We start from the raw sequence: 13419 nt of genomic DNA, 5'->3' as shown, positions 1-13419 counted from the left end.
TGGTGTAGTCTGGACATGTCTCCCTCATCCTGTTTCTCCTCCATATGCTAAATACAAAGTTAGAACAAGAGCTTACCAAAAACTTTGTGCCAAAAAGATGTTTAAAACTAAGAGTTGTACCTGATTTATATATCACTGCACCTCAGAAGAAAGCATGTAATTTTCAAAGACTCCCAGTGTTACATAAAACACAAATATAACATTAGCAATTCCTGAGACTTCCAAACCATTAAATGCAATTACAAACTGAATAAAAAATAATCCATGAGCTCACAATAATGCAACGTTATTCTATTTATATTTAAAACCACACTGGTGGAACAGTTAACATTGTACTTCTTAGCGAAGGATGAGCATAGCATAAATCCCCTACATATAAATAAACACTTAGAGGCTAAGACAAATAGCTATCTAACTTTAAAGTTCCAGTGTTACAGAACAAATCAACAAGCCAATGTTGACACTGTTGTCACCCTTCAAATCTACGAAAATAGAAAATTAAAAACTCATTTTTACATAATCCCCCTTTCCTTCTCCAATTAGCATAATCTGGATTCAAAACTGTTGCATGAGAAATTCCAACAAATAGAGTTTGATGTTTTGTTTAGGAGAACCTCTAAGTAGAGTCCAGGTGTAGCTGAGCCTCTAAACCACAGAAAATTCAACTCCAATTCACTTTAATCAATCCCTCTTCCAATTGTATACCAAGAAGGGACAGTCACTTTACAAGAGCTTTCACCTATATCGTTGCTTCATGAGAACAGCAATAAACTTTCCAGGAGGAGTTCCTCAGGCAGTCATGTTATGCTCTATTACAGAGAACCAAAGGTCACCTTCAGGTAACACAAAACCTTTTACTTGATGCAAAAATCCACCACCTTAAGTAGCCTCATTTGTTCCTCCAATTACACAAGACAGTTTGTTGTCAGCACAGTTCTGTTGAACAAGTTATGTTTACCTACGAAAATGCCTGCAGAGTGGTATCAAAGTGCTCAGAAAACACAAGCACATGTTGCTTACTTTTAAAAAGCCTTCCAGGAGCTCGCCACCAAATAAAGCTTAAGTTAGTTTAGCTAACCAGCTGTGAAACTAGATGAAATAGCACTCAGTATTTCAAAGACAGCAAATATCCCCAGTCTGTATCCTTCTATAATACGTCAATTTATCAGCAGATGAATACAATCTCTTCTCTGTAGCTCCAAATTCAACTGAACTTTAAGTGTACTGAACGTCATCCGTTGACTTGAGGACAACTTAAACACGAAAGGCAGTGTTTTGATGAAGCTGAAGACACATTCAAGAATGCTCCTATAAAAATTAAACTAGGCAAGACCAAAATCTACAAGACCAGCTTATACAGCTGACTTTTTGGGCACAGCCCTTCTTCCGATCCAGTAGAAAAGATATTAAATAAATATCCAATGTCTTGCAGTGGTAGACAGAACATTAAAAAAAAAAGCCCTTTCTGATAGCAGCCTGAATGACCTACATTACCAAACATCACAGAACAACATTGTCAGCACATAACAGCATCTGACAAGGCCAAGAGCTCGTCTCTTGTGTGGTACTGAGCTGTCAAGCACCACTTCCAAAAAACCTGTGGCATTGGTCTCCACAATCCCATTTGATGCATGTCAACCAAGACACAGTATTAAAGCTTTTAAGAGAACAACAGACTTAAGACAAAAATCAGTGAATGCATGAACAGAGGAAGACTGTAAGCCTTATCCTGCCACCAAGACATGGAGAACAATATGTGGTAAACTTAAACTGGTGGTAGAGAAGTTCAAGTACCCTGAAATGAAAGCATAGTAAGAATTTTTAATTGCAGAACGAGCTGTGAAAGTACAATCTTAATAGGTTAAATATATTCAGGAATGACTTAAATCTAGTCAATTCTGCCTTGGGGTAGAAGGACAGACTTCCTTTCTCCCCCTCAAGTTTTGAAGGACACAGGTCATGAAACAAAGCCTGATCACTGTCCTTCAAATTTCTACATAAAACCCTTCTCTAAGAAGTCCTATATAAAAATCTCAGTAATTCAGTTACTGATGTTTCCAGGACCTCAGCGATCATGACTACCTCTAACATCTCACTGTATCATTTGGCTCCCCCACCTTTCTCTATCATAAGGCACCTCAAGTTTCAATAACAGCTTTTACTCCTCCTCTTGGTGGATGCATAGTTGACCAGGGAACAGTCAGCAGCAATTCCAATGCTAATCAATAATGTGTTACAGAGACTAAAATTGTATTCTAAGTTGTATTCTAATTCAGCCTTAGTTGTATTCTAAGTTTTCATTAGTAGTTCAGCTGCTCTCTGAGTCCATGGAAGTTTGCTCCACTAAGACACAGAACCAATTTGCTGGACGTTTTTGTAAAGTGTCTGCAGAATAAGCAGAAAAGCAACCACAACCATGTGTGCTTACACCCTGGCCCATCCAGCCTTTATAGATTTAATCAAAAAAGCAGGTAAATCTGAATCACAAGATAAAGTCTATTAATCCTGGAAATACAGTTGCAATATTTCTCTATATTAAGCCTTTCACAGAAAGAGTTATCACACATTGCTGTGAAAAAAATAAATATAAAAAAATCAAACCATGTGAAACTATTCCATGTTCCTAATCTGACTGGAGACTAACTAGAAACTTTAGTTTTCAATATCTTTTTAAAGGAATAATTAGCGAATGAAGATATAATTTGGAAAACATCTTTGTGCTACAGTTAAACAACTTCTTAAGAATATCTTAAGAAGTTAAGTAATTCCAGCCCACCAATGGAAGCACAGGCATTTAGTGAGGAAAAATGTGCTTCTACAAGAACAGACTTGTCTTTTTTTTGTTTGACCCTTCCATATGAAAACCTGAAGAACATCAGCTTTATGCCTGACAAAATAACTTCTGAAGTTTTTCATATTCAAATTATTGATCCTTAACTCCTACCCAACAGGAGAAAGGCCTGCAGGAAACATCACAGCTGTCATAATCTGTTTGGATATTTTCTTAAATATGTTCTTCACCTTCTGAGAATAAAAAAGAGAAGGAGTGGGAAGAAGTCATAGGTACAATATCTACAATTTTTCTTACTACTTCCTTTTTCCAGTCTTCTGCTGAGCAAAAAAACCCTGCACAAATAAAAAGTTATTAGCTAGCTACACAAGCAGAACAGTGGAGCTATACATTAAGAGCTGTCAAGGATGTAAAAATAGACTAAAGGAAAACTCATATAATCTTTTATTTATGGTCATTTTAGGCGTAACTTATAACAAAGTAGTTGATAAAAGTTCAGCCACACAATGTTTTTCCTCTTGGTTCACTGCAGCCTGTGATGTTCTACTTCAAACAGGCTTATGTGTATTTTGGGAGAAGATCCCAAGCCACTCCCAACCCAGGTCTCACAGAACAAAAAACACACTCTAATAACATTTTATATAAACCAGCTACACAAGATCCAACTTGATATTCAGCATCTTTCTTTCAGTGACACTGTCATCCCCACTCTTCCTTTACTACATAGTTGCTGCTATGAAAACCTTAGGTACTACCATTCTTGGATACTATAGCAATCATCTCCAATGCACTTATCCAAGAAAGCTTCAGGTCTCATCAAAACCTACTGCAGAAGTATTAACTTCTTGACAAAATGGAGGGATGGGGAAAACCTTACTTTCCAATACCTTTGTGTTTTATCAACAGGGAAAAAAAACCAAAACAAACAAAAAAAAACAACAAAAAGAGGTAACATCTTGAAAAAGTTACCAAGGCTCAGTCAGTTATTGCTCATTTAGGTTGCTTCTGCAGTAGGACGCTACAATACGGGATGCGAATATAAGCGGATAGGAGACCAACATGGTGTGTGGATTTAACAGAAACTGGCACAGAAAGCTGTTAAGTGTATTATGCGTGTAAATTGAAAGAACTGAAAGAGTTGAAGGGGTTACAGAAATCAGCAGAAACTGTGCTTCCTGTGGAGTAGTCTTATAAAAACAGAGTGAATGCATCATGGGCATAAGCTGGATATTGCTCACAGGACAGAGTAAAGAACACGTGCTTATGTACCATAATTATTCATTTCTTCAAAGTGTTGTGTTTTCCTTAAGTAATTCTGCATCAGCACAAGATACTTTCAGTGACTGCCACTGAAGGTTTTGTGTTACAAAGAAGCAACAGAATCTCTCATTCACAATATCCTGATACCCTGATTATAGCTCACTGTCCTACATTTGCGAGGCTGACTCTGCTCTTTTTTTTTTTTTCCTTCTCCTGTAAGAGAAGATAGGTGAAGTCTCCAGTTCTCTTAGCAGATAGCCACCCCTTACATTACCTATCACAAAAACTTCTATAAACTAAAAAAAAAACCCACCCTGAAAAACAAACAAACAAAAATCCTGTAAGTTCCTAACCCCCTACCAAATACCCTTAAAAAGTTCTTCTAAAATTTGCAACCATACAATGTCCCTGGGTAACTGAGCAGGTGCCCCCTTCTTAAAGGAAGTACAGCCAGTCTTGCAATGTAAAAGCAACTCTCCCCAGCTGATGCTCAACTGGAAATTAGTTCAACTGTTTGCACACAGCAAGTATAAAACAGACAACAGGTTTTGCATACTCTGCTACTATCAGGATGTCTCATTCCAGCGGGGTTTGCTATATTGATCTAGAACAGGGACGCTCACTCAGGTCTTTACAAAGGTACCCATTGAAATGAGTGCACCAGCTCCACCTCTCTACCGCAAGCCAGCAGCAACCTCCACTTGTGAGAAGTGCAACAGCATTCATTATACAGCTGCTCCCTGAGGCCAAGGATTACAGTTTCTCCTGCAGAAACATGAGAAATGTCACATTTCTGTAACCTTGGTGGAGTCCAGACAAAATTCTACTTTAGATCTAGATCAACTACACCGCTTGAATAACCCTCATCGATGCCCCTTTGGCTTTTTCTGCATTACTGTTGCCAGCCAGTTTGCCAGAACATACATGGGTGTACACTGTGGAATGAACTTGCTTCACGTCAGTCACAGCAGAGCACTTACAGACTGCCTCAGCTGAACTTGAACTACCAGTTCCTAGACACCTATTTTGTTTCAACAGAACGAAAGTTTAACAGCACAGAACCCACAAATAAACTATTTTCAGTCTGTATTCCTTCGACTCCAAAACAGGTAAACATCTTCTCATAGCAAATAAGCATCCTGTTCTAAGCAAAACATTACCACGTTATTTATTCTTTGACAGCATGTAGTACAGAGTTCTAAGTCCTCCTGCAATCCCTCTGATATTACTACTGACAAAAATCCATAAAATTCAATAGATTCTGTCCTAGGTGGGTTTCTTTCCCCACCAAAAAACACCCAGAGAATTTTCAGGGTTTTCTTCTTTTATATTTTGTCCAAAAACTCTGTCAAAAGCTTGCCTTTTTTTTTTTTTTTTTTAAGAAGAAGAATGCCAACTCTTAGTATGTTTAAAATAAAGGATTGGATGATCCCCCTTCCCTGCACCCCTAAATATGTGAGATATAAATTACCCACCTCTCAAATGGAAGAATAACAAACCTCTTCCTGGAAAACCTGGCTGAGGAGTGTCAACAGGTGCCCGTCTGACATCAAAGCTCAAGTTTCTTGTCTGTCATCCTCAGTGAGAGAATATACATACAATCTTAGCATTTCTAAAACAAACTTGCCAAACGAAGAGTAAAATTAAGTAAGCTACCTAAAAGAATGGAGAAATTGTGCAGATTACTTAATTAAAAGCTGAACTGCATAACTGGAATCAGGATATTTCAAGTTATCCAGAGCGGAGCAGCACTGGTTCTCACCCACACCTTCTTCCATCATTTCAAAAAGAAATTGAACAATTTTCCCTAGGAAGAGTATCCTTATCCCTCCAAACTGCAAAATTCCTATTCTAAAGACATAATTTGTAATATTAGTTTCTAAGGAAGCAGATAAAAATTTCCAAATTATCCTAAAATAGCAATGAATTAGAACAAAGAAGAAAAAATCTTACATACTATATATTCAAGTGATACAATTTGCTTACAAAAGTAAGCAAGAACAATCCTCAAAGCAGTGTGTATGTCCCCAAAACCTTGTGAGCCAGAACTACAGGCAGGAAATGATAGAGGAATGTGCTGAACTGCTGCTTTTTTTTGTTCATTTTTTTGTTTTAAACGCTCAGACTATTAACCCAGCTTGTTAACATTTATAGGAACATAGGGCATAGGACTCAAAGGACCTTTCATGTAATCTACTTCCTCATGCAATCATGTCATAGCCCCATTAAGTGATAAATATATCAAATTTCACCTTCTTTGAGCATCAAAACAGACTAAAGCAGTTACTAGGGGTGCCACATAATTTCCAATACTCCTGATTATTTTTTTTTAAATCCTACTCTCAATACTCTATATTGAAACTTCTTTCCTTCTACCCCATCTCTTCCCTTCTTCCTCTATCCCTATACATACTCCCAGAAAACAACAGTCTGCAGCCAGGGCAAGCTTCTTAACTAAAAACCATTTTACAGACGGTCATGGCAAATGGGAGAAGCTCCTGACAGCTGGAAAAAGCAAATGGAACTCCTGTCTTCAAGAAGGAGAAGGAGGGAGGGTCTGGATAACTACAGGCGGGTTAGCCTTACCTCCATTCCTGACAAGATGATGGAACAAATAACCCTGGAAGCCATTTCTAAACATCTGAAGACAAGAAGGCGATCAGAAGTAGTCAGCATGGATAGATGAAGGGGAAATCATGCCTGACCAACCTGATGGACTTCTATGATGAAAGTATTAGCTTGGTGGACGAGGGGATGTTGCTTCTCTTTACTTCAGCAAGGCTTTCAACACTGTCTCCCACGACAACATCCTAATAGACAAACTGATGAAGTATGGACTAAATAAATGGACAGTGAGATGACCTGGAAACTGTCTGGACTGTCAGGCTCAAAGGGTTGTGATCAGCAGCATAAAGTCCAGCCACTACAAATAAAAGATTAGTAAGAACACCAATTTCTAAAGGGAAAATAAGGAATTCGAAGTTACCTAAATTTTAGTGAGGTGTGTCTCATCATCTCAACACTACTACATAGCTCACTGATAAAAATATTACCTTTTTCTTACCAAACTATGATGTTGCTATTGACCTGGGTGGACATTAGCTATAAAATATGGATGGGAGTGCCGGGAAGAGGGCAGTGTGAAAAGTGTGGCCAAAATAAGCATAGAAAGTTTCACTAGAAAGGCTTGCAAATGTCAAAATCTTAGTTGTCATCTCCCCACTTCCCCAAAGTGTTTAGTGAAAAAAAAGCAGACACCTAACAGTGATAGCTTACAAAGGATAAATATATTGCTTTTCCAAGTATTGGAGGTATAGAACAATGGGGAAATGTATTTTATGAGGTACAGATTATTAGATTATTATTAGATTATTAAACCTACTCAACAAAATTTAAAAATAGGAAGATTTAACACACAAATAGCAAGGGAAACCTCCTCAAAGTGACATTTAAGTTTTGTCAGCAATAATCTCATCCAATAGTAATAGAAGTTTTATGATACAATATTTGGAAGTCTAGAAATAGCACATACCTCACTAGTAGTGAAAAGAATTAAAACTGTAAGGCATATTTCCAAAAGAAGTAAAGCCTTCTCACATCTTCTGAACCATAACGGGCATGCAGACAGCTATTGTAACTTGACAGCACTAACATTTCATAAACTGAAGTTCTCAGTTCCATACTCATTCATTTGTAAGAGTATCTTATAATTTAAGTGCAAATAAATTACAACCAAAACTACTATAAATATATGAACATGAAGTTTACTGTTGGATAAAATCAGAATTCTTAATATGCAAAGATTCCTAGGGGGGAAAAAAAAAAATGCTGATTTTCAAAGGGATTACTGAAAATACGACTTTTAATGAAAAAGCCAGTGCAGGTTTCCGTACGTAATCCCTTAAGCACCACGTCAGGCATTCTGACATGAGAGGAACTGTTTACAATCTTAGTGCAGCTTGTATGTAGTTCTTATTTAAAACTGAAGTGACAAATCAAAAAGCCACTATTTTGTACTTTTTTACTTTTGACCACACAGTCAGTTACTTTTTTTTCCCCTTTAAGCAGAGACATTAACAACAGTTCTCTGCTCATGTTACTGAGTTTGTTCTCAGCTGCATGAATAATTGCTGCATAATTTATTACCCCCTGTAATACATGTGAACATTTATTTTAAGAATTATGTATATCCTCAATTCTGTCAGTTCTTGCTACTGCAACTTTGTCTGGCAATTCCTCAACTGATTTTTAGTTTTCCATCTTTTAACATCATAGAAAGTATCCATGTCATTGTTTGGGGTTTTTTTTATTCTAGTCTGAAAAGCTATGTTGCATTTCAAGTTGCTATATTTAAGTTCATCACACAGGCAGGTGTAGATTTAGGATAAGGAAGATCTAATTACACAGCATAGCATTAAAAACCCCACCTCGTATCCGGTGGGTAAGAGAAAAAAGCAGCAGCAGGTTGTTTTGAGGCAGTGTGCTTCTGTGGAAGGTGCCAGGAGATTAATCTGGTTTAATTAAATGCATCACTAGTAGGCCTTATGTAAGAAGCAAGGCCATACACACTAACGAAAGACTGAATGAGGACATGTTTTTACTTCAGAAGGAACAACTTCTTTAGGTTGAGCTGAAATTGTGTAACATTTTTTTTCTTTTTTTGGTCCCAAATGAGCACTTGGAACTAAAAATAGTTCAAAACCATTTAATATTTCAAGATAACAATGACTGTGTGTGGATGGTGCTTACCTAAATTGTACACTATCCATCAAAAGAATGCACACAAAAACATCGGACAGACTTCAAATATCCCGTATATCTGGAATTAAGTTACAGAAAGGATACTAATTTCTTATTACTTTTTCGATACCTTATATGAGGAGATAGCAAGATTTTATTCAACTCACCAGATGTTCTCTGAAGGACAGAGTCATGAGGAACAAATGTCTGTACCTAAGATTCCATTCTGGGAGAATGTTTTGTTCCATTTTTAACCGAAAACCCAATATATGCTAATTTCTTTTATTTCTCTTTATTCTGCTCTACCTATCTGGTACAGTTCTTTGGTATATCTTTTTGCTTTCTTACTATTTCTTGATTCTGGTAGTGAATACTTATTTGCACTACAGGATATAGAACAAAGGACCAAGTCTAAAGAAAATGTCACCTACATCACACAGATGCTACACCTGTTTTAAATTCAGAGGGTGACAAAATCCAGACAGGGTTGTTTTTAATCCCAACAGTGCCAACAGACAAAGTTTAACTGCATTTACCAAAGGAAACTAGTCTTTCATTCCTCCAGGCATACTGTGAACACACTCATATTCCAAGATAACTTCACATATAGACATGAGTACTGTGTACTGTGTTCTCTATCCGGCTTTCAAATGATAATATTTTAGCAAGTTGCCCTCCAAGCCCATACTGGTTCACATTCCAAAAACTGTCTATGCTCATATCCATGGCCTCAATTACAAGGTAGTAAAAAACCAAGTTACCCATAGACTTCAAAGCAGTGATGCAGATTAATCTAGGATAACTCTCCTAAATAATTATTTAACTAGCGACCTAATCAACTAATGCACCCAACAGTGCACAAACAATCCTTCTTCACATGAAGATTTTGCTATGAAATCAAAGTGAAAAGGCAGTGTTTTGGATGACCTTGGTAAACTACTGACTATAATGAATTTACATGTAATATAACCTCAAGCAAGACACTACAATAAAGACCACTTTAAGTAGTCTCCTCCCTACTGCAAAGTCTTTAAACACTGCAAAACCCCCCACCGTATTATGATACAAATCTAGAGTACTAAAACCAGGTGGCAAAAGTGAGAGCATTTCTAGTGACATCTATTGTCCATTGCTAAAAGTGGCACCCAGAAAAAAAGACAAAAAGTTCTTCACAACTTGAAATAAGAAAATACTGTTATTTATTGCAAATACGAGTTCTGATGATTAAAACTTCCCATCTGAAGACAGAACCTCATCTTTGTTCAAATGCATTATATCTTTTATCCTGGCTATTTCTCCAATTTGTCAAGTTGCTTCTGAATTTTAATCCTGTCATCCAACATGCTCTTAACTCTATATTGGTGTTACTCGCAGACTGCACGGGCACATAAAGTCCGTCATGCTGGTCATTAATGAAAATACTGTAATATGACAGGACAAGTTAGACCTCTGTGCGACTCCATTTGACACACCCTTTTCTTTCCACAATATTTTAAGCGTGTTTTTAAAACTAAGGTTCCCTTAGTTCGCTTATCAGTGAATACTGTCAAATCCCCACTATAGGCAGGCTGTGGTGTATAGCTTTTCTACCCTCTATAAAGGCCTCTTGCCTTACCATGGAAAAAGGTTTCCATTTCAAAATCCTGGGCAAATTTTGCCCTCTATCAGTACTTCAGTGACACAGCTAAGAAGTACAATTAGGACACCCACACCCACATACCCAAATTGAAAAGAATAACCTCATTGTGACTCAGTTTCACAGTATCAGACAAACTCTTCAAGTCCCAAATGGAAATTCGGAAGAAGTTTCATCACACATCCTTGTTTCAGAAGCTGCAGAGAAAACACAACACCCCTTATCTTCCTGTCAGCCTGACTAAAGATCAGACTTATTCTTCCAATATTTTCCACAAGTACTTGCCTTCCTGACAACCACTCTCAGCACTCAAAATCATTTTTAAGATGCCTTCCTTAAAAGAAAAAAACCAACTTTTTCTACGTTTAGAGTTCTTGTCACTGCTTCAAGCAAACATGATTTTTTCCCAGAAAAGCCACTCCGAAGTTCTTGTGGAAAGACTACAGCATATCAGCTATCAAACTTTTAATTAAAATTGCCATTGGATTGAAATGGGAAAGAGCAGGTGCCTCCAGAGCAGATTCATGTTGACTAAGTAGTTATACTTTAGATACTCATTTGTAAAACGATGTTTTGTGGACAGATAAATCTCGATAAGAAGAAATTAAAGAATGGATACATAAGCAAAATCACCAACGCAGAGTAAGGGCAAAAAGCAGCAAGCCTGATAACAGACATCTAATCCCAAACTTGCTCAACCAAGGAGTCAAAGCGCACTACGGTTATGATTCTAGAATCACAGAATTGTATAGGTTGGAAAAGACCTTTAAGATCATTGGGTCCAACCGTTAACCTAACACTGCCAAGTCCACCACTATACCACGTCCCTAAGCACCTCATCCAAACGTCTTTTAAATACCTCCAGGGATGGCGACTCAACCACTTCCCTGGGCAGCCTGTTCCAATGCTTGATAACCCTTTCAGTGAAGTAAAATTTCCTAATATCCAGTCTAAACCTCCCCTGGCGCAACTTGAGGCCATTTCCTCTCGTCCTATCATTTGTTACTTGGGAGAAGAGACCCACACCCACCTCTCTACAACCTCCTTTCAGGTAGTTGTAGAGAGCAATAAGGTCTCCCCTCAGCCTCTGCTTCTCCAGGCTGAACAACCCCAGTTCCCTCAGCCGCTCCTCAGAAGACTTCTGCTCTAGACCCTTCACCAGCTTTGTTACCCTTCTCTGGACACGCTCCAGCACCTCAATGTCTCTCTTGTAGTGGGGGGCCCAAAACTGAACACAGTATTCAAGGTGAGGCCTCACCAGTGCCAAGTACAGGGGCACAATCACTTCCCTAGTCCTGCTGGCCACACTATTTTTGATACAAGCCAGGATGCCATTGGCTTTCTTGGCCACCTGGGCACACTGCTGGCTCATATTCAGCCAGCTGTCAACCAACACCGACAGGTCCTTTTCCACCGGGCAGCTTTCCAGCCACTCTTCCCCAAGCCTGTAGCGTTGCATGGGGTTGCTGGGGCCCAAGTGCAGGACCTTGCACTTGGCCTTGTTGAACCTCATACAATTGACCTCGGCCCATCAATCCAGCCTGTCCAGGTCCCTCTGGAGAGCCTTCCTCCCCCTTCAAGCAGATCAACAGTCCCACACAACTTGGTGTCATCTGCAAACTTACTGAGGGTGCACTCGATCCCTTCATCCAGATCATTGACACAGATATTAAACAGAACTGTCCCCAACACAGAGCCCTGGGGAACACCACTTGTGACCGGCCGCCAACTGGAGTAAACTCCATTCACCACCACTCTTTGGGCCTGGCCATCCAGCCAGTTCTTTACCCAGCAAAGAACTCCCATTACAAATGGTGAATAGATGGACAAAATGCTGGGGAACAGAAGACATAATCATTCTGAGCTCTACACCACAACTTGAGCCCACAGCACAAGGGAATTTATAAAGCTTCTTAATACTTGGTTAAAGACCAAATGTATCAAACGATAAACAAAAAATGCTATTCTTAAAAATCAAGCCTTTTGGCAGGGTTGGTTCTTTTGGCAGGGTTGGTTGTTGGTTTGGGTTTGGTTTTTTTTTTTGGTGGGGTTGGTTGGTTGTTTGGGTTTTGGTTTTGTTTTTTTTTTTGGCAGGGCTGGTTGTTGTTTGGGGGGTTCTTTTGGCAGGGTTGGTTGTTGTTTGGGGGGTTCTTTTGGCGGGGTTGGTTCTTTTGACCGTTTTTGTTGTTGTTGTTTTGGGTGGGGTTTTTTGGTGGGGTTGGTTCTTTTGGTGGGGTTTGTTGTTGTTTTGGTTTGGTTTTCATTTTTAAACACCACTGATAGAGACACAGGGTCCAACAGAGCAGAGGGGTATTTCCAGCTCTGGCACAAGTCACCTGTGACCCCAGGCAAGTGAACGTGTCTGTCACCTTCCCCACTAGCACGTGGGGAGATTCCTTCCACCTATAAACCACCCATTCACATTTCCTTGCACATTGTCCCTCTGATTCACCGCTAATATTCTTTGTGGCTGCTGCTAATCTGTTCTTCTGACAGCTGTATCACACGCTGTGCTGAGTCGTTTTAAGCATTAACTATATCACACGCATATTTAACAACTGCATATATTTATATCTTGGTTACCTCCTCCCCTTGTCAAAATACACTATTTAAATGTAAAAAAATCTGTACCTCAACAGGTTTTGTTTTGACCTCAGATCCCCACATGACTAAGTACCATGACAGTGCCAATAAGAACCAATATTCTGATTATATTAAAGCATGACTATATTGCAAGCAAGCCTTTAAAAGCTGCCTACTGTCACATCAAGACATAAATAAGAGAACTTACCTGTTGGCAAGGGAAGTCTTGAAATATCTGTAACAATAAAGAAATACATTTAGAATCAGAAGGAAAAATAGCTCTAAAATTGCATCGGCCTAATCATTTTTCTGCAAGGCTGTACTTGTTTAATAAAGCACATTATCTGAAGCAATTTACTAGCTGCTAGGCATGCCACATGCAAATTAAAAGCATTTTCCTTGTCTCACC

At 38.7% G+C, this 13419-nt stretch overlaps 1 protein-coding gene across 3 annotated transcripts in view; it reads right to left on the bottom strand.

Moving 5' to 3' along the window:
- Positions 1-13419, bottom strand: part of PTK2 (protein tyrosine kinase 2) — a 232081-nt gene that overhangs the window by 176785 nt on the left and 41877 nt on the right. The window contains exon 3 of one of the 3 annotated variants that reach the window (XM_072851822.1): positions 13219-13245. The exons of 1 other annotated variant lie outside the window; for it this stretch is intronic. The gene's annotated coding sequence lies outside the window, so the exon portion shown is untranslated. Of the gene's footprint in view, positions 1-5526; positions 5629-13218; positions 13246-13419 lie in introns of those variants that run through there. One more of the 3 variants, XM_072851823.1, reaches the window with a different exon arrangement.

The sequence above is a fragment of the Ciconia boyciana genome, chromosome 2, assembly GCF_034638445.1.
Source record: "Ciconia boyciana chromosome 2, ASM3463844v1, whole genome shotgun sequence".
NCBI lineage: Eukaryota > Metazoa > Chordata > Aves > Ciconiiformes > Ciconiidae > Ciconia > Ciconia boyciana.
This window is presented reverse-complemented; position numbering and strand designations above follow the sequence as displayed.